A 27,118-nucleotide genomic window follows, 5' to 3' on the forward strand; every position below is an offset into this window, starting at 1 on the left:
AGCCGGGTTAGTGTCACTTTCGCTTCAGACGCGGCGGTCACCTTTGATCGCTGCGTCTGAAGGGTTAATACAGGGCATCACCGCGAACGGTGATGTCCTGTATAAGACGCGGGTCCCGGCCATTGATAGCCGCAGGGACCGACCCGATAGGGATGTATTCGCCGTATAAGACGCAGCAACTTTCCCCCCACCAGTTTTGGGGAAGAAAAGGTGCATCTTATACGGCGAAAAATACGGTATGTATTTATTACAATAGAACATTCCTACTAAGGCCCCTTTCACACTACCGGTATGTTCCTGCATTCTGACACTCGTTATTCAGCAATAAAGGGGTATGAAAAAGTGTTTGAAATAACTGAATACAACTGATGATAACATTTGACCAATTTTGACAGACATTCTGTGAAAATAACGGACATGTGCCATCCGTCATGCACCGTTACATTCCTTTATTTTATGTCCATTAATTTATTTCCATGTGACTTCCTGGTTGTGATGCTGAACTGAGCATGCTCAGTACCAATAACTGATCATAACAGAACATAAAAATAACAGACAATAACGGATGTCATTTTTGAACATCCGTCAGCCATAGACTTCAATGTAAAAATTTTAATGTCCATTATTCCACCATTATTTTTGACGGGACAAAAATTAGTGCATGCACCGTTATTTGCACCGTCAAAAATTACGGACATTAGTCATAATGGGACATAACTGATGCTGGGATTTTTTGATGGACGTTTTATGGACTTTCTGAAGGGAGTTCATGATGAGAGTTTTTGCAGGAACATAACTGTCATGATTCGGCTGGCTGGGGGTGGATCCTCTGTGCCAGAGAGGGATTGGCGTGGACCGTGTTGGTGGACCGATTCTAAGTTGCTACTGGTATTCACCAGAGCCCGCCGCAAAGCGGGATGGTCTTGCAGCGGCGGTAGCAACCAGGTCGTATCCACTAGCAACGGCTCAACCTCTCTGACTGCTGAGATAAACGCGGTACAAGGGAGTAGACAAGAGCAAGGTCGGACGTAGCAGAAGGTCAGGGCAGGCAGCAAGGATCGTAGTCAGGGGCAACGGCAGGAGGTCTGGAACACAGGCTAGGAACACACAAGGAAACGCTTTCACTGGCACAATGGCAACAAGATCCGGCAAGGGAGTGCAGGGGAAGTGAGGTATAAGTAGGGAGTGCACAGGTGATGACACTGATTAGGCCTGCTGCGCCAATCAGTGGCGCAGTGGCCCTTTAAATTGCAGAGACCCGGCGCGCGCGCGCCCTAAGGAGCGGGGCCGCGCGCGCCAGGACAACACAGACGGGGAACGGGTCAGGTACGGGAGCCTGGATGCGCATCGCGAGCGGGCGCATCCCGCGTCGCGAATCGCATCCCGGCTGGGAGTAATATCGCAGCGCACCCGGTCAGCAGGTCTGACCGGGGCACTGCGAATGAGAGGACGCTGCGAGCGCTCCGGGGAGGAGCGGGGACCCGGAGCGCTCGGCGTAACAGTACCCTCCCCCTTGGGTCTCCCCCTCTTCTTGGAGCCTGAGAACCTGAGGATAAGACTTTTGTCTAGGATGTTGTCCTCAGGTTCCCAAGATCTCTCCTCCTGGCCACAATTCTCCCAGTCAACCAAGAAGAATCTTTTACCTCTGACTGTCTTGGATGCTAGAATCTCCTTCACCGAGAAGACGTCAGACGAACCAGAGTGGGAGAAACAACTTTGGGAGAGAAGCGGTTAAGGATGAGTGGTTTAAGGAGAGAGACATGGAAGGCATTGGGAATACGGAGAGAAGGAAGAAGAAGGAGTTTGTAAGAGACAGGGTTGATCTGGCACAAGATTTTGAAAGGACCAAGATAGCGTGGTCCCAGTTTATAACTGGGGACACGAAAGCGGACATACTTAGCGGAGAGCCATACCTTGTCTCCGGGAGCAAAAATGGGGGGAGTTCTTCTTTTTTTATCAGCAAATTTTTTCATCCGGGATGAAGCCTGTAAAAGAGAATTTTGGGTTTCTTTCCATATGGTGGAAAGATCTCGAGTCACTTCATCAACAGCGGGCAAACCAGTGGGCATGGGAGTGGGGAAGGGAGGAAGAGGGTGACGGCCGTACACCACGAAAAATGGGGATTTAGCAGAAGATTCGGAGACTCTGAAGTTGTATGAGAATTCGGCCCATGGTAGAAGATCTGCCCAGTCATCCTGGCGGGAGGAAACAAAATGTCGTAAATAGTCACCCAGGACCTGATTAATTCTTTCTACTTGCCCATTGGATTGGGGATGATAAGAAGAAGAGAAGTTTAATTTGATCTTGAGCTGCTTACAGAGGGCCCTCCAGAATTTAGACACAAATTGGACGCCTCTATCCGAGACGATATGCGTGGGCAAACCGTGAAGGCGAAAAATGTGTATAAAAAATTGCTTTGCCAACTGAGGCGCTGAAGGAAGGCCAGGAAGAGGGATAAAATGTGCCATCTTGGAAAATCGATCAACGACCACCCAAACAACTGTGTTGCCACGGAATAAGGGCAAGTCCGTAATAAAGTCCATACCAATCTGTGACCAAGGTTGTTCAGGAACAGGCAGAGGATGAAGGAGACCAGCAGGCTTCTGGCGAGGAGTCTTATCCCGTGCACAGACAGTACAAGCCCGCACGAAATCAACAACATCAGTCTCCAGAGTAGGCCACCAATAAAATCGAGAGATGAGTTGAAAGGATTTTTTGATGCCCGCATGGCCTGCGAGGTGGGAGGAGTGTCCCCACTTGAGAATCCCGAGGCGCTGGCGTGGAGAAACGAAGGTCTTCCCTGGAGGAGTTTGTCTGATGGAAGCTGGAGAAGTGGAGATCAGACAGTCCGGAGGAATGATGTGTTGCGGAGAGGCTTCCACTTCAGAGGCATCTGAAGAACAAGAGAGGGCATCGGCCCTAATGTTCTTGTCAGCAGGGCGAAAATGGATTTCAAAGTTAAAACGGGCAAAGAACAACGACCACCTAGCCTGGCGAGGGTTCAGTCGTTGGGCAGACTGGAGATAAGAGAGATTCTTGTGATCAGTGTATATAATAACTGGATATTTGGATCCCTCCAGCAGGTGCCTCCATTCCTCAAGCGCCAATTTTATGGCCAGTAGTTCTCGATCACCAATGGAGTAGTTTTTCTCCGCCGGAGAGAAGGTCCTAGAAAAAAACCCACAAGTAACAGCATGCCCGGAAGAATTTTTTTGTAGAAGAACTGCTCCAGCTCCCACTGAGGAGGCGTCTACCTCCAATAAGAAGGGTTTAGATGGGTCAGGTCTGGAGAGTACGGGAGCAGAAGAAAAGGCAGACTTGAGATGTTTAAATGCGTCTTCCGCTTGAGGAGACCAGGACTTAGGATTGGCATTTTTCTTGGTTAGAGCCACGATAGGAGCCACAATAGTGGAAAAGTGTGGAATAAATTGTCTGTAATAATTGGCGAACCCCAAAAAACGTTGGATAGCACGGAGTCCGGAGGGGCGTGGCCAATCTAATACAGCAGATAGTTTATCTGGGTCCATTTGTAGTCCCTGGCCAGTGACTAAGTATCCTAGGAAAGGAAGAGACTGACATTCAAAGAGACATTTTTCCATTTTGGCATAAAGTTGATTGTCCCGAAGTCTCTGAAGAACCATGCGGAGATGCTGGCGGTGTTCTTCTAAGTTGGCAGAAAAAATCAGAATATCGTCCAGGTAAACCACAACACAGGTATATAGAAGATCACGAAAAATTTCATTAACAAAGTCTTGGAAGACGGCAGAGGCGTTGCACAGGCCAAAGGGCATGACCAGATACTCAAAGTGTCCATATCTGGTGTTAAATGCATTCTTCCATTCGTCCCCCTCCCTGATGCGGATGAGATTATAAGCACCTCTTAAGTCCAGCTTGGTAAAGATGTGGGCGCCTCGTAGGCGGTCAAAGAGTTCCGAGATAAGAGGTAAGGGGTAGCGTTTTTTTACCGTGATTTTATTAAGTCCGCGGTAATCAATGCAAGGGCGTAGGGAGCCATCTTTTTTGGAGACAAAAAAAAATCCAGCTCCGGCAGGAGAGGAGGACTTGCGGATAAACCCCTTTTTTAAATTCTCCTGGATGTACTCCGACATGGCTTGGGTTTCCGGAGCAGACAGAGGATAGATTCTGCCCCGGGGTGGAGTAGTACCCGGGAGGAGGTCAATAGGACAGTCATAAGGCCTGTGAGGAGGCAACGTCTCTGCTTGTTTTTTGCAAAAAACATCAGCATAGTCCAGATAGGCCTTAGGAAGACCAGATACCGGGGGAACAACAGGGTCACGACTGTGAGTACTGGGAGCCGGTTTAAGACAGTCCTTGTGGCAAGAAGTACCCCAGTTCTTGATTTCCCCTGTGGTCCAATCAAGGGTTGGGGAATGGCGTTGAAGCCACGGTAATCCAAGAAAAATTTCTGAAGTGCAGTTAGAGAGGACCAAAAAATTCAATTTTTTCGTGATGGGGTCCGATGCACATTAGGAGAGGTTCCGTGCGGTAACGCACGGTACAGTCCAATCTTTCATTGTTAACAGAGTTGATGTAGAGGGGTCTGGCGAGACTGGTCACCGGGATGTTGAACCTGTTGATGAGAGAGGCCAAAATTAAATTTCCTGCAGATCCGGAATCCAAGAAGGCCATAGCAGAGAAGGAGAAGGTAGAAGAAGACATCCGCACAGGCACAGTAAGGCGTGGAGAAGCAGAGTTCACATCAAGAGCTGTCTCATCTTTGTGCGGAGTCAGCGTGCGCTATCTGTTGCGACTGCTGGGCGACCACCGTGGTGAGGTCGGCGACAACTGGCAGCGGGACCTCAGCGGGATCCATGGCCGGATCTACTGTCACGATTCGGCTGGCTGGAGGTGGATCCTCTGTGCCAGAGAGGGATTGGCGTGGACCGTGTTGGTGGACCGGTTCTAAGTTGCTACTGGTATTCACCAGAGCCCACCGCAAAGCGGGATGGTCTTGCAGCGGCGGTAGCAACCAGGTCGTATCCACCAGCAACGGCTCAACCTCTCTGACTGCTGAGATAAGCGCGGTACAAGGGAGTAGACAAGAACAAGGTCGGACATAGCAGAAGGTCAGGGCAGGCAGCAAGGATCGTAGTCAGGGGCAACGGCAGGAGGTCTGGAACACAGGCTAGGAACACACAAGGAAACGCTTTCACTGGCACAATGGTAACAAGATTCGGCGAGGGAGTGCAGGGGAAGTGAGGTATAAGTAGGGAGTGCACAGGTGATGACACTGATTAGGCCTGCTGCGCCAATCAGTGGCGCAGTGGGCCTTTAAATTGCAGAGACCCGGGCGCGCGCGCCCTAAGGAGCAGGGCCGGGCGCGCCGGGACAACACAGACGGGGAACGGGTCAGGTACGGGAGCCGGGATGCGCATCGCGAGTGGGCGCAACCCGCGTCGCGAATCGCATCCCGGCTGGGAGTAATATCGCAGCGCACCCGGTCAGCAGGTCTGACCGGGGCGCTGCGAATGAGAGGACGCTTCGAGCGCTCCGGGGAGGAGCGGGGAGCCGGAGCGCTCGGCGTAACAATAACGGTAGTGTGAAAGTGGCCTAACGCTGTGTCCACACTGCTGTCAGGCAATACACACCTTGATGAAACAACTACACAGCTGCCACAGCCTTACTATGTGTAGGTAACCCTGATCTTAGTACATTAGTATATCTCTAATCTACATTCACTGGACACTCTATTAGGTACACCCTGCTAGTACCAGGTTGGACCCCCTTTTGATTATTTTTTGGCATACTTTCTTCAAGGTGCTGGAAAAATTCCTCAGAAATGCATTGGTCTATATGGATATGATGGCATCATGCAGTTGCTGTAGATTTTTTGGCTGCACATTCATGATGCCAATCTTCTGTTCCACTTCATCCGGCTCTATTGGCTTAAGATCTGGTGACTGTGGAGGCCATTGGAGTACATTGAACTCATTGTCATGTTAAAGAAACCAGTTTGAGAGCTTTTTGAGAGCGAAGGTACAGGAGACCGGCGTGCCCATAGCTGTGCTGGTCTCCTGTATGTACCATGACCCGTCAAACTGAAAAAAAGTTGTTGGTCAGCACGAGTTGGAGACCCTCTGTAATGAGCTTGGTTTATGCCTCCGATTTATTGGCTACGTTGCAGAAGTCGGCAATGGCCTGGACACTGGCCCCATGGGGGATTCTCGTGTATAATGACTCTATGTCAATCGACCCTAGTGCGTCCCCTTCTACAACTTAAATATCTCTCATGCAGGCTAGCAGTATAGCACATTAGACACTTACTTTCCTGTAGTTTCACGGAACATTAAAAGTTTACTCAAACCTTACAAAATAAACTCAAAGCAAACCATGCATTGTTACAGGAAACTCATTTATGAGATAAGGATTTCTTTCGTATAAAACAACTGTGGATAGAAAATGCTGGACTTTGGAAAGCAGGAGCTGTGATTTCTATACATAAAGTAGTAAATTGTGAAGTTCTTGATACAAACTATAATGAGGTGAGTAGAATTATAAATACACCTGCATACTGGAATAGTCTCTATAATGTCTCTGGCTCCTACGAGGGACAAACGATCAATGCGTTGTCTCTGTGAGGGTAAAATTGTAAAATGCGGAATAGAGAATACCATGTAGTTGTCTGTGGAGACTTGAATTTGGTACCCAATCACAGTGAACATATAAAATTACCATCCTTTCCACTAACCAAGTCCCCAGTGGCCCCACTACCTTACAAATATTGTTGGAAGTCATGCATCTTATAGGCTCATGGAGATTTCATTCCCCGGACAGAAAGGAATTTACATTCTTTTCAGACTCCCAAACAGCCTGGCCAAGAATTGGCTACATGCTCACATCTTCCTCTGCTCTACGAATGATAAGAGATACTTTTATTCCTGATAAGATTATTTCTATTCACACCCTTCTCTCTATGGGGGACATTTATCAATGTTGGTGTAAGGTAGTAAAGATTTTACCCCTGTTTGCTTGGTGTATTGTTTGCTCAGTTACTCAGTTATTGCAACTTCCGGACATTAGAACCTATAACTGATCAACCTTATTCAGGCATGTGGGAGGCTGGTTGTTCCACATGTCCAGATTCTCTAACCTTTATTTAGAGAAATGTTTGTAGCCCAATCGAGTCTTGTTGCTTTTTTTAAATGTTGAAGTAAGTGAATTACCTTCCAAGGTAAAGCACAATGGCCCTGATTTACTATTGTAAACCCAACATGTTTTGTCGGGTTGTGCGCCAGATTCTGGCACATTGCTCCCGAGATTCTGTCTGCGCCAGAATTTGTGCCAGAATTAAAAAAAAAAAAAACACCATAGTCATAGGGCATAGGGCAAATGGGCGCGTCGCTGACATTTTCACAAAAACCCAACATAATTACTAAGGTTTCCAATTAAAATGTGGTGGATTTGAGCTGAGGAAAATCCTACAGATCAGAGCATGTGTAAAAAAAGCAAAATGTAGCGAAAAGTTCAAATGTAGGGAAACATTAGTAAATACCGTGGAATTTTTTTTTAGGGAATTAAAACCCACTCCACTCTTAGTAAATGAGGGCCAATATTTTTCTGCACACATTCTTAGTTTTAGTCAATTCAATGTAAACAATAGGGATGAACGAATCAAATCTGAGGAATCCGAATTCGTTACGAATTTCAAGAAAAATTAGATTTGCAGCGAATGCGAATATTGCCGCGATTCGATTATGCGAATCACTTCATTAAACTCCATTTAGTACAATCAGAGCTCCAGGGCATCTAAAATGGCAGATCCACATGTGATGACATGGGGCAAGGGGTAAGGCGGGAACAAGGGTAGGCTGAATCACATGCCTATCAGCAGCCAGCCACCCCTGTGATGTCAAAGCCTTATATAATCGGCAGCCATCTTGCAGCCAGTCACTTCAGCCTTTTATTGCAGAGAGATAGAAAGGGAAAGAGAGCACTGTGTGTCACACAGAAAAGCATTTTTCCAGCAGCAATTCACCTCCCAGTCACATCAGTGTTCTGGTCCACAGAGAGAGGGACAGAGAGCAGTGTGTGTTGCACAGAAAAGCATTTTGACAGCAGCAATTCACCTACCAGTCACTACAGCGTTCTATTACAGAGAGGGACAGAGAGCAGTGTGTTGCACAGAACATCAGCGATTCACCTCAAGATCAATGCATATCCTCAATACTTACTTGTGCACACTAACACTTTTACAAAAGAGACATTTTCTTCTGCCTACCTGCCTCAGCTACTATTCTGATCCTGCCACCTGTCTGATGCCACACTGATGCTAAGTTCTCCTTTTTTCGCCCACCTTTGTCACTGAGTACTGGTATTGCCACCCGCCACACAACTCTGTCACCGGGTCACTTTCAGGACTCCTGAAGCTACTGCTGCCACCTCCAGGCTGTCTCATTCTGTCATCATATGTTCTCCTCATGCCGATGCCAGCTCCAGGCTGTCTCATTCATCCACCATATGTTCTCCTCATGCTGATGCCAGCTCCAAGCTGTCTCATTCTGCCACCATTTGCTGTCCTCATGCTGCTGCCACCTCCAGGCTGTGTCATTCAGCCACTATATGGTATTCTCATGTTGCCGCCACCTCCACGCTGTGTCATTCAGCCACTATGTGGTCTCCTACATTTTTTCTGAAAATTCTGCTAATAGGACAAATGAACATTTTCATAAAATTTGATCATTGCTAGTCCTCATATGTCATCTTTGGAATTACCACAAGAATCCAAATAAACAGGTTGGAGCAATTAAATGAAACATTCAAAGTTTGATTCGCAGTTTCGCAGTACCAGCCGTGTTTACTTACACATGCATTGCTTGATATCTATTGACAAGCATTTGCTACCAGCAGGATCTACCAAGTAGCCCTCCCGGGTCAGGCCTGCACCACTGAGAGGGAGTAAAAACTGACACACTACTTTAAAATTGTGCCGCTCTGGGGCCTACATAGGCTGCTGCCACCTCCAGACTGTGTCATTGTGCTGCCCTATGATCTCATCGTGCTGCTGCCAACTCTAGGCTCTGTCATTGTGCAGCCATGTGATCTCCTTGTTATATTGATCTTGTAGTGTGACAGAATATTTTCAAAGTAAACACTTCGGGCACCCGATACATCATGGGGGGGGGTTAAAGGCAGGGGCTGGGACAGGCGGTAGCTGGCCTTGCAACAGACCGCCAGCTCGATTTTAAGATACAACTAGGGGCTTTTCCATAGTTTACACTGCAACAATTATACACTCTTGGAGCTGAAATTACTGCAGCTGCTGGCACTAGACTTGCCTTCCAATGGGTCCTCAAGAATGGATTTAAAGTTTGCTCATTCCAATTACAATCCTCTGTCATTGTGCCGCTGTGCGGCCATTATTCTAAAAGCGACACCTGTGATCTGCATGTCATACTGAATAACAGTATTATTTCACTAACACAGCACACTCCCTATGCATGTTACGACAAGGCAAAGTGTCATTCAGCCTGTGTCATTCAGCCACTATATGTTCTCCACATGCTGCCGCCACCTCCTTGCTGTGTCATTCTGCCACTATATGGTCTCCTCATGCTGCCGCAACCTTCAGGCTGTGTCATTAAGCCACTATGTGGTCTCCTCATGCTTCCGCCACCTCCAAGCTGTGTCATTCAGTCACTATATGGTCTCCTCTTGCTGCCGCCACCTCCACTCTGTGTCATTCAGCTACTATATTGTCTCCTCATGCTGCTGCCACCTTTAGTCTGTGTCATTCTGCCACCATTTGGTCTCCATTGGCTCATGTCAGTTTTTATAGCTTTTCAACCAAAATAAATTGATATCAAACTAGATTTTTTTCTGAAAATTCTGCTAATAGGACAAATGAACATTTTCATAAAATTTGATCATTGCTAGTCCTCATGTCATCTTTGGAAACACCACTGAGAGGGAGTAAAAACTGACACACTACTCTAAAATTGTGCCGCTCTGGGGCCTACATAGGCTGCTGCCACCTCCAGACTGTGTCATTGTGCTGCCCTATGATCTCATTGTGCTGCTGCCAACTCTAGGCTCTGTCATTGTGCCGCCATGTGATCTCCTTGCTATATTGATCTTGTAGTTTGACAGTATTTTTTCAAAGTAAACACTTCGGGCACCCGAGACAGCATGGGAGGGGGTTAAAGGCAGGGGCTGGGACAGGCGGTAGCTGGCCTTGCAGCAGACCGCCAGCTCGATTTTAAGATACAACTAGGAGCTTTTTCATAGTTTACACTGCAGCAATTATACACTATTGGAGCTGAAATTACTGCAGCTGCTGGCACCAGATTTGCCTTCCAATGGGTCCTCAAGAATGGATTTAAAGTTTGCTCATTCCAATTACCAGGCTCTGTCATTGTGCCGCTGTGCGGCAATGATTCTAATAGCGACGCCTGTGATCTGCATGTCATACTGAATAACAGTATTATTTCACTAACACAGCACACTCCCTATGCATGTTACGACAAGGCAAAGTGTTCTACACCCCTCTTGAGGCTCTCTGTAGCCCAGAAATAGCTGTTTTTAATAGTGATTCACCGTGAATAAATTCGGATCGAACCAAATTTTTTCAGAGAATCGACTGAATCGAATTTTTCTAAAATTCGCTCATCTCTAGTGAACAACTTTGTAACAGTGGAAAAGGAGAACTGCTTTGATTCCTTCTTAGGTACCCAGGATTGATATGACTCACTTATGCAAATATGCACATATGCAAACAGGGTACTTGAAAAGGTTTCACATCCTTTTTAGGTCCTGTGCAAAGGATTTCCAGAAGGAGGATGCTCAAGAGTGACTCATAGCTGGGTTATAGGAAGTGAAGAATGCCATTAAAAATGAGAGATGAAAGGAGATGCACCTACACATTCTCCATAATGCAGCCTATGATATAAACTTTGCCCCACATGAGAAACCCTCTTACTACCTGCAATATTTCCCTAAATGGAACCTTGCTAATACCAAACTGCTTTACGGTCTATGGAGCTGCCCTCTGACATATACTGAGAATAAGAAAACATTCTGTAGCACTCCACTGTATATTATATAACCCAGTTTACTTATAACAGCTCTGATCATGATATAAGATAGGAATAACACTTTAAATGGACACTGTCAGATCCAAAAACGTTTCATATGTTGTTACTGATGAAAATTAAAACCTTTTGTAATATGGTTGTTTTAAAAATGTTAATTATTTAATAAGGAAAACGACCCCTTAAAATCCCACCATTAGGGGTCCCCATACATACAGGGGCACTAACTAGTCCTGCAGCAGCATCAGGCTTGTCCATGAGTCATGGACAAGAGATGACTCATGGACAAGGTTACATGAGCAGACACTCCAATCACCTCCCAGCACCACAAGGGAGGGACACACCCCCTTCCCCTGTGAGTATTTCTAACACTGTGAGCTAATGAAAAGAGGTATTTTTATAATAAATATAGTTGATAGAGGCATAAAAATTTGATCTACATGTTAGAATTACTGTAAGTACTAAGTAAAATATATATTTTTATAATTTCTATAGGATCTGTCAGCTGCACTTTAGGGTATATGTATATTTATCTAATCTAAATCCTAATGTGACAATTCTTTCTTTAGCATATACTGTAAATCTACAGGGTGGGCCATTTATATGGATACGCCTTAATAAAATGGGAATGGTTGGTGATATTAACTCCCTGTTTGTGGCACATTAGTATATGTGAGGTGGGAAAGATGAGTGGTGACCATGGCGGCCATTTTGAAGTCAGCCATTTTGAATCCAATTTTTGTTTTTTCAATAGGAAGAGGGTCATGTGACACATTAAACTTATTGGGAATTTCAAATTTCAGAAGAAAAACAAAGATGTGCTTGGTTTTAACGTAATTTCATTCTTTCGTGAGTTATTTACAAGTTTCTGACCACTTATAAAATGTGCTCAATGTGCTGCCCATTGTGTTGGATTGTCAATGCAACCCTCTTCTCCCACTCTTCACACACTGATAGCAACACCGCAGGAGAAATGCTAGCACAGGCTTCCAGTATCCATAGTTTCAGGTGCTGCACATCTCGTATCTTCACAGCATAGACAATTGCCTTCAGATGACCCCAAAGATAAAAGTCTAAGGGGGTCAGATCGGGAGACCTTGGGGGCCATTCAACTGGCCCACGACGATCAATCCACTTTCCAGGAAACTGTTCATCTAGGAATGCTCGGACCTGACACCCATAATGTGGTGGTGCACCATCTTGCTGGAAAAACTCAGGGAACGTGCCAGCTTCAGTGCATAAAGAGGGAAACACATCAAGTGGATTGGTCGTCATGGGCCAGTTGAATGGCCCCCAAGGTCTCCCGATCTGACCCCCTTAGACTTTTATCTTTGGGGTCATCTGAAGGCAATTGTCTATGCTGTGAAGATACGAGATATGCTGCACCTGAAACTACGGATACTGGAAGCCTGTGCTAGCATTTCTCCTGCGGTGTTGCTATGTGTGTGTGAAGAGTGGGAGAAGAGGTTTGCATTGACAATCCAACACAATGGGCAGCACATTGAACACATTTTATAAGTGGTCAGAAACTTGTAAATAACTCATGAAAGAATAAAGTTACGTTAAACCCAAGCACATCATTGTTTTTCTTGTGAAATTCCCAATAAGATTTATGTGTCACATGACCCTCTTCCTATTGAAAAAACAAAAGTTGGATTGAAAATGGCCGACTTTAAAATGGCCGCCATGGTCACCACCCATCTTGAAAAGCTTCCCCCCCCCCCACATATACTAATGTGCCACAAACAGGAAGTTAATATCACCAACCTTTCCCATTTTATTAAGGTGTATGCATGTAAATGGCCCACCATGTATAACAAGACAGGAGACAACCCTTACGCTTTAGGTTCACAGTGTACTCCCAAAAAATTATCTGAGATTGACGATGCGTTGCACTACTGACACTACAGTAGCCTGATGGATCCCATGAACGGAGAAGAGAACCTGCTTGCAAGTGTCTCTATTCTGACAGATTTTGCCATCTGAGCAGATGTGAGCACAGCCTAAATGTGCGATGGGATCCTTCTGTATATACTTTAACAAAACAATAAATATCATAAATAAAAAAAATATTACTGGTGTTTTGGGTACAATATTCTCTTTTTTTCTTTATCTTTTTTACTTTCAAATAAAACTGTAACAGGGAGATAACAATCTTTAATACATTTCCCTGAAGACATTTATTTTGTCATTTTCATCCATCTCCTCTTCAACTATAAAGAATAGATTTAGAAAAAGGCTTGGAGCTTATGCTCCTTTGAGAGCTAACATAATTCTTTCTGCAATGGAGACCAACAATGAACTAGAACAGTGGTCTCAAACTGTGGCCCTCCAGATGTTGCAAAACTTCAACTCCCAGTATGCCCGGCTGTTTGAAACCACTGAACTAGAATGATCACTTGTCCACTCTCTGATTAGAAGAACATGTTAGAAGATCTAGTACCAATTTTATAGCAGGTCTAGATTCAGATTTAAAAGGATACATTTAAAACATTTTTTTTAAATCAACTGGTGTCAGAAAGTTAAACAGATTTGTAAATCACTTCTATTTAAAAATCTTAATCCTTCCAGTACTTATCAGCTGCTGTATGCTCCTCAGGAAATTCTTTTCTTTTAACATTTCCTTTCTGTCTGACCACAGTGCTCTCTGCTGACACCTCTGACCATGTCAGGAACTGTCCAGAGCAGGATAAGTTTTCTGTGGGGATTTGCTCCCGCTCTTGACAGTTCCTGAGACAGACAGAGGTGTCAGCAGAGAGCACTGTGGTCAGACAGAAAAGAAATTCAATAAGAAAAGAACTTTCTCTGTAGTATACAGCAGCTGATAAGTACTAGAAGGGTTTACGATTTTTAAGTAGAAGTAATTTACAAATCTGTTTAACAGTCTGGCACCAGTTGATTTAAAAAAAAAGTTTTTCTCCCCTTTAACTGTTTATTAATAATAAAATGTTTTTTTTCCCCCCTTTAAAATCAACATTAAAATTGTGGTAACATTGTGTTACCATGTACCTCATCTTAACCTCTTCAGGACATAGGGCGTATGGATACGCCCTGCATGCCGAGTCCTTAAGGACCGAGGGCGTATCCATACGCCCGTGGGAATTCCGGCCCCCACCGCTAGCCGGTTGGGGACCGGAGCCGGATGCCTGCTGAAATCGTTCAGCAGGCATCCCGGCATATCGCCCAGGGGGGTCATTATGTCCCCCCATGTCGGCGATCGCCGCAGATCGCTGGACAATTCAGTCCAGCGATCTGCGGCGATTCCGGGTCAATCGGGTCTCCAGTGACCCGGTGACCCGGATTTACTGGCTGTTCGGGGCCGTCTCTGACGGCCCCGAACAGCCAGAGCCTGCAGGGGTGAGGTGGCACTGGTGCCACCTCACGATCGCCCTGATTCGTCGGCCGGATTACCGGCCGACCAATCAGGGCGCCTGCTGCGGGTGTCACTCCCGCACCCGCTCCGCCCCTCTTCCGGAGGACGTGAGCGGGTGCGGGACGTGCACCCCGGGTGCTGGGGACCCCGATCCCCGGCGCCCCTGTTGGGATCGGGGCCCCAGGAGCAGCTGCGGCGGCGGGACTGACCTGCAGCGTCTGGATCGTTGGAGGTGAGTGACAGCCTCCTGCTGTTGCTTAGCAACAGATCCCAGCATGCAAAAAGGGCATGCTGGGAGCTGTAGTTATGCAACAGCAGGAGGCAGACCACCACAACTCCCAGCATTCCCTTATGGGCATGCTGGGACTTATGGTTTTGCAACAGCTGGAGGCACATTCTTTCTATGGAAAAGTGTACCTTCAGCTGTTGTATAACTACAACTCCCAGCTTGCACAAACAGCTAAAGTGCATGCTGGGAGTTGTAGTGGTGCATCTGCTGGTTGCATAACTACAACTTCCAGCATGCCCGTTGGCTGTCGGTGACTGCTGAGAGTTGTAGTTTTGCAACAGCTGAAGGCACACAGGTTGTGAAACTCAGAGTTTTTTTTTACCTAACTCAGTGTTTCACGACCGGTGTGCCTCCAGCTGTTGCAAACTAAAACTCTCAGCAGTCACCGTACACCATGCACCGTACATGCTGGGAGTTGTAGTTTTGCAACTGCTGGAGGCACACTGGTTGTGAAACACTGAGTTAGGTCACAAACTCAGTGATACATAACCAGTGTGCCTACAGCTGTTGCAAAACTGCAACTCTCAGCAGTCACCGACAGCCAACGGGCATGCTGGGAGTTGTAGTTATGCAACAGCTGGATGCCCCCCCCCCAATGTGAACGTACAGGGTACACTCACATGGGTGGAGGATTACAGTAAGTATCTGGCTGCAAATTTGAGCTGCCGCAAACTTTCTGCTGCAGCTCAAATTGCCAGCGAGAAACTACTGTGAACCCCCCGCCCGTGTGACTGTACCCTAAAAACACTACACTACACTACCACAAAAAATAAAATAAAAAGTAAAAAACACTACATATACACATACCCCTACACAGCCCCCCTCCCCTCCCCAATAAAAATGAAAAACGTCTGGTACGCCACTGTTTCCAGAACGGAGCCTCCAGCTGTTGCAAAACAACTCCCAGTTTTGTCGGACAGCCGTTGACTGTCCAGGCATGCTGGGAGTTTTGCAACAGCTGGAGGCACCCTGTTTGGGAATCACTGGCGTAGAATACCCCTATGTCCACCCGTATGCAATCCCTAATTTAGGCCTCAAATGCGCATGGCGCTCTCACTTTGGAGCCCTGTCGTATTTCAAGGCAACAGTTTAGGGCCACATATGGGGTATCGCCGTACTCGGGAGAAATTGTGTTACAAATTTTGGGGGGTATTTTCTGCTTTTACCCTTTTTAAAAATGTAAAATTTTTGGGAAAACAAGCATTTTAGGTAAAAAAAATTTTTTTTTTTTACATATGCAAAAGTCGTGAAACACCTGTGGGGTATAAAGGTTCACTTAACCCCTTGTTACGTTCCCCGAGGGGTCTAGTTTCCAAAATGGTATGCCATGTGGGGGGTTTTTTGCTATCCTGGCACCATAGGGGCTTCCTAAATGCGGCATGCCCCCAGAGAAAAATTTGCGTTCAAAAAGCCAAATGTGACTCCTTCTCTTCCGAGACCTGTAGTGCGCCAGCAGAGCACTTTTCACCCCCATATGGGGTGTTTTCTGAATCGGGAGAAATTGGGCTTCAAATTTTTAGGGGTATTTTCTGCTATTACCCTTTTTAAAAATAAAAAATTTTTGGGAAAACAAGCATTTTAGGTAAAAAATTATTTTTTTTTTTTACATTTGCAAAAGTCGTGAAACACCTGTGGGGTATTAAGGTTCACTTTATCCCATGTTACATTCCCCGAGGGGTCTAGTTTCCAAAATGGTATGCCATGTGGTTTTTTTTTGCTGTTCTGGCACCATAAGGGCTTCCTAAAGGTAACATGCCCCCCAAAAACCATTTCAGAAAAACGTACTCTCCAAAATCCCCTTGTCGCTCCTTCCCTTCTGAGCCCTCTACTGCGCCCGCCGAACACTTTACATAGACATATGAGGTATGTGCTTACTCGAGAGAAATTGGGCTACAAATACAAGTAAAAATTTTGTCCTTTTACCCCTTGTAAAAATTCAAAAATTGGGTCTGCAAAAACATGTGAGTGTAAAAAATGAAGATTGTGAATTTTCTCCTTCACTTTGCTTCTATTCCTGTGAAACACCTAAAGGGTTAAAACGCTGACTGAATGTCATTTTGAATACTTTTGGGGGTGTAGTTTTTATAATGGGGTCATTTATGGGGTATTTCTAATATGAAGACCCTTCAAATCCACTTCAAACCTGAACTGGTCCCTGAAAAATACTGAGTTTGAAAATTTTGTGAAAAATCGGAAAATTGCTGCTGACCGTTGAAGCCCTCTGGTGCCTTCCAAAAGTAAAAACACATCAATTTTATGATGCAAACATAAAGTAGACATATTGTATATGTGAACCAAAAAAAAATGTATTCGTAATATCCATTTTCCTTACAAGCAGAGAGCTTCAAAGTTAGAAAAATGCAAAATTTTCTAATTTTTCATCAAATTTACGGATTTTTCACCAAGAAATGATGCAAGTATCGACAAAAATTTACCACTATGTTAAAGTAGAATATGTCACGAAAAAACAATCTCGGAATCAGAATGATAACTAAAAGCATTCCAGAGTTATTAATGTTTAAAGTGACAGTGGTCAGATGTGCAAAAAACGCTCCGGTCCTTAAGGCCAAAATGGGCTCCGTCCTGAAGGGGTTAAAGGGGCATTCCGGCTTTATACATCTCATCCCCTATTCAAAGGATTGGGGATATGATGTATGATCGCAGGGGTTGTTAGGGGATATGGCTGTGACGTCATCTCCCCATGTAGGAGGCAGTGCCTGGCACAGAATGCCGGGGGCTGCACCGAGATCGCGGTGGTCCCCAGCTCCTTTGGATAGGGGATAAGATGTATAAATACCCCTTTAATGCTAAAAAAAAAAAAAAAAAAAAGTAGAATTTAGGTTGCTTTCCACAACTCTCATGCAGCTTGATGCATTTTCTTTAGGGAAAGACAGGAGTAGGTACAAACAGTGGACACATAAGTATTTTTATTTCTTTGTTATTCTCTGCTAGCCTTGTATTTGTAAATGTGGTGGTTAGAAGAATTATGGATGTAATAGCCTGTTTAAGGCATGCACTGGTTAAACAACAGGATCTGTAATATGCAGACAGGGAATAGCACAGTATGCCCACACACAGCTATTACAGTATTACACAGCAGCTGTTATCCAGTGTATATTCTGAATGCTGCACATTTTGCCAAGAATGGACATTAACTGTTACGGATAAACCACACATGTTTTTTCGGGATTCAGAATGCAAGTTTTTTATTTTCTTTTCTTTTTGTTACTGTTACTCATTATAATAATAATTATTATTATTTTTTTTTTTTTCAGACGCCTAAAACCATAACAGTAAAGCTGTTTGCTGCAACAAATGTTTAGGTAAGTAGCATGTGTCAATGTAATGTGTCATGGGAATTCACACATTATGTGGCTACACAGCAAGCAGCAATGGGCTTCCATTATAAACCTATAAAAATAGACATTGGATATAACCTTGGGCTGTCATGACTGTGCTGCCGATTAACTGGTGGCCCTTTCATGAAGCAATTTCGGTGGGTAATAACCCCTACATACCGGGAACACTCCACAAGACTTGCCATTTCCCACGCACCAGGGTCCACATGTGACTAGGCATTGGAATATAATATCTGTCTGTCTATCTGTCTGTCTGTCTATCTGTCTATTTATCCATCTTTCGCTACCCCTCTCTGAACTTAAAGGGATATTCCGGTGAAAAACTGTTGTTTTTTTTTGTTTTTTTTTTATCAATTGGTTCCAGATCTGTAAATTACTTCTATTTAAAAATCTGAACCCTTCTAAAACTTATCAGCTGCTGTATGCTCCACATGAAGTTCTTTTCTTTTTTAATTTCTTTTCTGTCTGATGTACGCTCTGCTGACACCTCTGTCTGTCTCAGGAACTGTCAAGAGCAGGATAGGTTTGCAATGGGGATTTGCTCCTGCTCTGGACAGTTCCTGAGACAGACAGAGGTGTCAGCAAAGAGCACTGTGGTCAGACAGAAAAGAAATGTAAAAAGAAAAAAAATATTTTTTCACCAAAGTACCCCTTTTAATAATATAACCAGGTAAAGGAGAACACATGGGCCAAGTGGATGATGCCGAAAAAATAAGTAATATAATAAATTTGTATGCTGATCAGCTGGGGCTTCTATTTGAGGGAGTTACAGTCAGGTATACATGCTATTATTAAAGGGGAACTCCGGTAGATTTTTTTTTCTTATTAACTGGCTCCAGTACTCTAAAGAACCCCTCACTATCCACCTCCCTGTGTAATCCCTCACTGCCCACGGTTCTGACCCACAGAACACCTCACTGCCCACTGCACTGCCCTCCACAACCCTTCATTGCCCACTGCCCACTTTGAAGAGCCTGCCCCTGGGCAATTGCTGAAGCACCAATTGGGACAGCAAACAACAATCTTGTTGGTTATACAGATTGCATGATTGAAACATACCCTTACACTCCCATTCTTGTTCCAGTATAGGTGTTGGGATCTCTTTACTCCCCGTGATCAGTCAACTCCAGTCATCTTGATTAGAAGACAGATTTATTACAGATGTATATACAAACGGGTGGACTCTTACAGCCAAGCAAAGGAGCAGCAGAGTCATACCCAAGGTCAGGAAAAATGTCTATCATATTAACAGTTTGGGGGGGTATTTATCAAAGGATTTATGTGTTTTTTTTTTACGTAACTTTGGCGCAATACTTTGGCGCAGTGTCTTTTTGCGCCAAAGTTTGGCGCATCTTCTCCGCTGTCATTTTTACAACTTTCTCAAAATCACACGGTCCTGTGTGTGATTTTAACTTTAGTCAGTAATTCATCATTTGCGCCAATCGATCTTTGGCGCAATTTTGGCGCAAATCCCCGCCATGAAATTTTGCACATGGAAAACACACTTAGCAATGTCAGAAAATGTAAAGGTGTCAAAATACATGAAAACATTTTTTTTGTGAAAGCAGCGACGCCTCCAGGGCTGCTCAATACTATCCTGCGACATAGTTGTCTCTGAGGGACCTTCACCCTCCGTTGAGCCAGCATTGGACATGGCCACGCAGGTTCAAGAAAGGTAAGCACTAAAGCAGTGGTCTCCAACCTGCGGACCTCCAGATGTTGCAAAACTACAACTCCCAGCATGCCCGGACAGCCAACGGCTGTCCGGGCATGCTGGGAATTGTAGTTTTGCAACATCTGGAGGTCCGCAGGTCGAAGACCACTGCACTAAAGTAACAAAAAAAATAAAAATACCCAAGTTGAAAATAAAATCCATTTCACATGGTGGCTATAAACCCCACAAAAGAAAACAACTCATGTCGCTTGCTGAAATACTGCAGGAGGGACTCCAAAATGGCTGCTCTACAGGGTAAAATACGCTGTCCTCTGTGGCGGTAAGTTCTGTGTAAAAGGCGCTGGGAACAGCTGATTTCAACATTTGAGCCAAAATTACTAACAACTTGCACCAAATGATAAATTTGGTGCATGTCCACGAAAACCAAAGTGAAAAAAAGGGTAAAAAGAAACTGTCAACAGGCAAAATTGATAAATACCCCCCTTTGAGTGCAAGCTGATTGGCTAAAGGCACACTGGTGGCTCATTGTGCAGAAGTAGCTTTATTGCCAATCACAGTGCCCTCTTACAGGTATTTCCTAATATAGCAAAAGCTTGTTCTTCTTCTACTCATGTCAGTTGCATAGTTTTAAGCATCACTGGGCGCTGGCCGGAACTGAAACAAGGAAAATAAAAAAGCCAACACCATTTTTACTAGAAATCACATATAAAAATACAGGGAACATAGATATCAAAATAGAACTTTCCCAACAATAGGGTTTTCCTTTATGTTATTGTCCTGTCAAGAAAATGTCATTCTGTACAGAGGTTTGGTCAAGAGGCTTGTAATTATTTTAATATTCTATGTATGGTTTCAATATTTATTGCTTAATGAATTAATATGATTACTACGACCAGTTCCCAGTCTATAGCCCCATACTATTAAAGGGGTACTCCGCCCCTGGCATCTTATCCCCTATCCAAAGGATAGGGGATAAGATGTTAGATCGCCGCGGTCCCGCTGCTGGGGACACCGGGGATGCCTGCTGCGGCACCCTGCTATCATTACTGCACAGAGCGAGATCGCTCTGCACGTAATGACGGGCAATACAGGGGCCGGAGCATCGTTACGTCACTGCTCCGCCCCTCATGACATCACGTCCCGTCCCCTTAATGCAAGTCTATGGCAGGGGGCGTGATGACTGCCACACCCCCTCCCATAGACTTGTATTGACGGGGGCGGGCCGTGATGTCACGAGGGGCGGAGCCGTGACGTAACGATGCTCCGGTCCTGTATTGCCCGTCATTACGTGCAGAGCGATCTCGCTCTGCGCAGTAATGATAGCGGGGTGCTGCAGCAGCGATCCCCGGGGTCCCAAGCAGCGGGACCCCGGTGATCTGACATCTTATCCTTTGGATAGGGGATAAGATGTCTAGGGGCAGAGTACCCCTTTAAAATCATACAATGGGTGTCCGTTCTAGGCCAGGCAGGTGTCCCATACTTTTGGGATGATGAGATGAATTATTAGTAAGAAACAGAAGAATTGTGGACTGTATAATTTCCTCAGCCAGGCTGATCATCCAACAATAGCAGCTGTATCTGTGGGAAAACAACTGAAGTAATTCCTGTCTGTATGGAAACCAAGCATAAAGATCTGCTTTCCTAACATTCACGGATATGCAGCTGGAATAAGCAGTTTGTTTCTAACTCTGAGTGGAGAACAATGTAAGAAGTGTGGCTTCATTGTCTACCATCTTGTTGCAACAAAATCAAAATGTGAGTGGGGCCTTTTTGGGCAAAGAATGAGTGAGCAGTGCAACAAAACAAGATATAGGCCTGCTTACTTGTCCCAAGAATACCCTGAGCCCAAGTAGTTTATAACATTACATCGAGGGGCTGGTAATGTGGATGACTGGTAAATTTAGGGCTCTAGTAAATACAGTAAAGGCACTTATACATGACAATGGTTGATTCACTCTTTTAAAGGGGTACTCCACTGGCCAGCGTTCAGAACTAAATGGTCTTCGCTTTAAAGGGGTACTCCACTGGCCAGCGTTCAGAACAAAATGGTCTTGTCTTTAAAGGGGTACTCCACTGGCCAGAATTTGGAACTAATTGTTCCAAATGATGTTTTTGCGATGCGGGGTTGGCCACACCCCTCATGACATCATGACCACACCTCCTCAATGCAAGTCTATGGGAGGGGGCATTGATGGGGCGTGGCCGTGACATCACAAGGGCGCATGGCCGACCACTGCATGTGCAAAAACAGCATTCGGAACATTTAGTTCCAAACTCTGGCCAGTGGAGTACCCCTTTAAAGCAAAGACCAGAAATGGATCTAAAACTTTTTCTCTGTGTTTGTTCCACTTCTGATTTCAGCTAAAAAATCCTGATGTAAAATATTAATCAATATATTGTCATGTAAAAGTGTCCTAAGGCAGGTGACAAATGTGTTTAATGTCAGGAAATGAGTAAGAAGTGCATTTAGGACCTGAGTACATTCCACACATGGTAGATGCCGGCAGTTATCTGTATCACTGTACCACTGTCAGAAGCCGGGTTCAGGGATACTCCAACCCCGGTCATTTGACCCCTAGATCCCAAAATCCATAACAACCCCAGCATCTAGACCTTGTATAATGAACAGCTATATAATGCCCCAATGCACATTATGCATCAATGCTTTACCGTTTTCAAGATCTCTGCTTCACTGTTTGCATCAAAACCTGTTTTCCCCTGACCTTAGATGCAACAAACAATTGATAAAGTTATTTAATATGTATAATGTTTGATTGAACAGTCAAAAACCTTGATTTCCTTAATGTTAAAGGGGTACTCCGCTCCTAGACATCTTATCCCCTATCCAAAGGATAGGGGATAAGATGTCTGATCGCGGGGTCCCGCCACTGGGGACCCCCGCAATCTCAGCTGTGGCACCCCAGATATCCGGTGCACGGAGCGAATTTCGCTCCATGCCCGATGCCTGGTCATGCGGGGTGGAGGCTCATGACGTCACGTTCATGCCCTGCTCGTGACATCACGGCCATGCCCCCTTAATGTAAGCCTAAGGGAGGGGGCGTAACGGCCGTCAGGCCCCCTCCCATAGACTTGCATTGAGGGGCCATGACATAATGAGTGGGGCGTGGCCATGACGTCATGAGCCTCCGGCACTGCACTTGACACTCTAAATGAACGCCAGGTGCAGCAGGAAGATTGCGGGGGTCCCCAGCGGTGGGACCCCTGCGATCAGATAAGATGTATAGGGGCAGAGAACCCCCTTAACACCACTTTAACCCTTTCTTTTATTCTATTTTTTTATTTTATTTTTTTTATACCCTAAAAAACGAATAAATACTAGGACTATATTCACTGTACAGTTGAATCCTTCTTTTTTATAGTCATAAATCAAATGTATAGCTGAAGAAAGAATATTTCTTCTTCCATTACTGGCATTCTGATGTGGTAAGTGGTAAAGGTCACTAAGTTTCTAAGGTCAAAGGGGTAAACATTGGCACAAAGAATGGTGGCTACTGGGATTTCATTACATTTTCTAGAAGCTTACTTCATACTTTTAGAATTTCCTACAGACTTGGCAAGCAAGCTGATTTTCCACAATTATCCCACAATTTAAAGTACAGTATTCAACTTCAGAACAAAAGGTCACTTTCTCACTGTAAAAGATACTATGATCAGAAAGCAGGACCTTTTTCTGGTACTGCCTCTCAGTGATAGACTGGAGATCCACTTTTAGTAAATAAAGTTTTCTGTGCAGTATTATCAACTATCAAGTTCGGTTTGTTTAATAAATGTTTGGCATTTGACAAAGCGCTTGATGTCCAAATATGGTATGTAAAAAAAAAAATTATATATTAATGTATTCTCAATGTTTGACCCCCTCTTTTCTGGATACATAATAAAACAAGGCTAATCTTGGAGGCATGCAGGTTTCAGATGGCATCCTACAGATGTTGCAGCTGGGCCTGTAAATCCGACACACTCATAGTTTGCCAAACCTGGCATCCCAGCTGGTCCCAGCAGGCCAAGGAAGTGTGCAGTCTGGAGGAGACATTCCTGGAAAGTCCTTGTTGTGTGTGGACAAACATTATCCCGCTGAAAATTGCCAGTTGGGAGCTCTGCCATGAGAGGCATTACAAGTGGTCACAGGATGTCTTGAACATATCATTGAGCTGTTAGTGTCTGCCATATTACTTCAAGGGGGTGACCAACTTTCATATGCAATGGCTTCCCAGATCAGCACACCTGCAGTTGGGGCACAAAGGTTTGGATTGAAGTGCTCACTGTGAGGCCTCTTAACTGGAACACAACCATCATCAGGTCCCAAACAGACCCTGGATTTGTAGCTAAAGATGATACAGAGCCCAGGTCCTACCAATGACATGTTGCCCATGTCAATGATAGGACATGTAATGGGTACTTTGAAACCAAATTTTCTTGTGCTAATGAGCTAGTAATTGGTCTGTGCAGAGACAGGTGAGTGTAATAAAGGCACCATCTGTGTCTGGATGCTGGATAAGAAACTATGACAAAGCAATTGCTGGTACTTGTCCACGGATCAAATGATCATTTCTACTGTTGGCCAGTCTGGGCCATCCAGAGCTTGTTCATCATTTGGTCAGAACAGTCTAGCAGATAACAGACATTTCTTAAAAATTACCATCCTGCTTCTCTCAGCCCAATGATGTGCCCCTTTTTAAAATTTGTTGTGGTGGCCCAGTACGGGAGATGTTTCCCCCAACCCTTGCTGCCCTGTCAGGCAGCCTCCTTCAGTGTCCCCAGGGCCCCTTGCACCCCCTGTACATATGTTCTGCAGTGTATTGTATTATAAAATGTGTTTTATCTTTAAGAGTTATGTCATGTGATTGTTACCCAGGAGGTGCCAGTGACCAAGTCATCCCAAGAGTGACCTATGGGCTTCCTGCTAGTCTCTCCCATATAAGCCCTGGGTGGAGCTAGCTTCTCTCTGTTGGAGCTTAGAGCTCTTGTTGTTGAGGTCCAGTGCAGTTGTGCCTAGTGTGTGTGTGTACAGAGTGTTGTAGGCCTCAAAGTCCAGTCCTGCAGCCACCATCAATTCTAGTAAGCTAAAGTCACAGCTATATCAGTCAAGTCAAGTCAGTCCCTGTCATCTGTCAAGTCAGTGTGGTCTGCATTCAATTGTCCAGTCCTAATACAAGTCCCAGCAAACCCTTAAGGTCTCTGCATCACTGATCACCTTCTTGGGCCCTGGCTGAACTGTATAGACTTTACCAACTGTCTACCCTCAGTAAAGCTACCACTGACCGTAACTTGGCGTCGGAGTCTTTATTGCCCCTGTGCCTAGCCTAGGATCCAGCTGTATACCTTCGGGTGGTTTTAGGCTAAACCATGCCCTGGCATCACAAATACAAGGGGTTAATGCCATCTGCCCCTAGGGTAACAACATCTGCCCACATCACACCCCTCTACCACATTGTCAACTGGGCAATATGTTTTCCAGTGTATAGAAGAGGCAAACTTAACAGTCAACAATTTCTCACCAAGAAGTGCATTAACCAAAAGTAGCCTCTAAGAGCATTTTCTATTGGGCAGCGGGGAAAGCACTTTAATGCCCTCTTGTGGCAAGATCCAGTTTCTAATCAGACTGCACTTGTTATCATTTACATATCCGCCTGAGACATAACTGCATGCCGAGTTTTGCAATAATCCGACATTTCTATTAAGGTGCATTTTTTTCTGTCAATGAATATTTATAGTAAAATGGATGCACTGTATAATCCATCATTGTACACCTTCAATAGCTGTTGATCAAAGTTTTGTGTGGCAAAGAATTATCTCTTAATTTCCTTATGCATACAGTATGAATGCTAGGCTTAGCCAATCATTCATGTCTCCTAAATGGACAGAGTTAGGGTAAACTGTTGCCAGACTGCCCTGCCGGACAAAGGCGGCTCTAGGCATTAGGCCAGTTAGACCACCTAAGGCCTCGCGTTAGTGGGGGCCTCGCTGCGGCCATTACCACCTCAAACTACGGGCCACGGCGCTGTGCAGACCAGCCTCTGCTGCCCCTCTTCCACTTTAAGAGAAGGGGCTGCTGGGGCACCTGATTTGTCCCTGCCCGCAAGCACCCACACCCGGCTGCTCCAGTGGCGTTGTGACCGTGGTGCGAGGGTGCGGACCGCACCGGGTGACACCAGGCTGATGGAGTGACACCACTCTGCCAGGCCCCCCTGGTCCTCAGTTAGCGCTGACAACACCCCCCCCCCCCCCTGGTCCTCAGCGCTGACAGCACCTCAGCACTGACGGCACCCCTCCCCCGGTCCTCAGCAGTTAGCGCTGACAGCACCCCCCCGGACCTCAGTTAGCGCTGACAGCACCCCCCCGGTCCTCAGTTAGCACTGACGGCACCAACCCCCCCCCCCCCCCCCCCCCGTAGCTCCTGCACACGTCACGGCTTGTGACGGGACATCAGCTAGATGGACGGCGCTACCATGACGCGCCGTCCGCACTGATCAGGCCCACACTAGTGAGCCCGGGGACAGTTGGAGAAGCCGAGCCAGCCAGCAACCAGACTGCACCAGTCAGCCAGGTACAGAGAAAAAGGGGTGCTGTGGGAGTTCTGGGGAGGGGGGGTTGTTGCTAGTGGATTATGATGCTGCACCCCATCATCCACCAGCACCCCCCAGCGGTAGCACCACCATCATCCAGAAGGGGGGGGGGTGCTGGTGGATGATGGGGGTGCTATTTCTGGAGGGGGAGGTGTTGCTGGTGGATGATGAGGCTGCACCCCATCATCCACCAGCACCCCCCAGCAGTAGCACCACCATCATCCAACAGGGGGTGGGGTGCTGGCGGATGGGGGGTGCTATTTCTGGGGGAGGTGTTGCTGGTCACGGTGGATGATGGGGGTGCTATTTCTGGGGGGAGGTGTTGCTGGTGGATGATGAGGCTGCACCCAATCATCCACCAGCACCCCCCCAGCAGTAGCACCACCATCATCCAGAAGGGGGGGGGATGCTGGTGGATGATGGGGGTGCTATTGCTGGTGGATGATGAGGCTGCACCCCATCATCCCCCAGCACCCCCCAGCAGTAGCACAACCATCATGCCAGCAGGGGGGGTGCTGGTGGATGATGGGGGTGCTATTTCTGGGGGGAGGTGTTGCTGGTGGATGAGGAGGCTGCACCCCATCATCCACCAGCAACCCCCAGCAGTACCACCACCATCATCCAGCAGGGGGGGGGGGGTGCTGGTGGATGATGGGGGTGCTATTTCTGGGGGGAGGTGTTGCTGGTCATGGTGGAGGATGAGGGTGCTATTTCTGGGGGGAGGTGTTGCTGGTGGATGATGAGGCTGCACCCCATCATCCACCAGCACCCCACCCCCAGCAGTAGCATC

General features: G+C 45.9%; 2 long non-coding RNA genes across 3 annotated transcripts in view; one reads left to right on the forward strand and one right to left on the reverse strand.

Annotated features, from left to right (window-relative positions):
* Nucleotides 1-27,118, reverse strand: part of LOC130358531 (uncharacterized) — a 165,082-nt gene that overhangs the window by 120,832 nt on the left and 17,132 nt on the right. Inside the window, exon 1 of one of the 2 annotated variants that reach the window (XR_008889555.1) lies at nucleotides 23,740-23,817. The exons of the other annotated variant lie outside the window; for it this stretch is intronic. This is a non-coding gene — a long non-coding RNA (uncharacterized LOC130358531). Of the gene's footprint in view, nucleotides 1-23,739; nucleotides 23,818-27,118 lie in introns of those variants that run through there. 2 annotated transcript variants of the gene reach the window in all.
* Nucleotides 26,202-27,118, forward strand: part of LOC130358542 (uncharacterized) — a 65,785-nt gene continuing 64,868 nt past the window's right edge. Inside the window, exon 1 of the long non-coding RNA XR_008889563.1 lies at nucleotides 26,202-26,309. This is a non-coding gene — a long non-coding RNA (uncharacterized LOC130358542). The remainder of the gene's footprint in view (nucleotides 26,310-27,118) is intronic.

The sequence above is a fragment of the Hyla sarda genome, chromosome 1 (assembly GCF_029499605.1).
Source record: "Hyla sarda isolate aHylSar1 chromosome 1, aHylSar1.hap1, whole genome shotgun sequence".
Classification (NCBI taxonomy): domain Eukaryota; kingdom Metazoa; phylum Chordata; class Amphibia; order Anura; family Hylidae; genus Hyla; species Hyla sarda.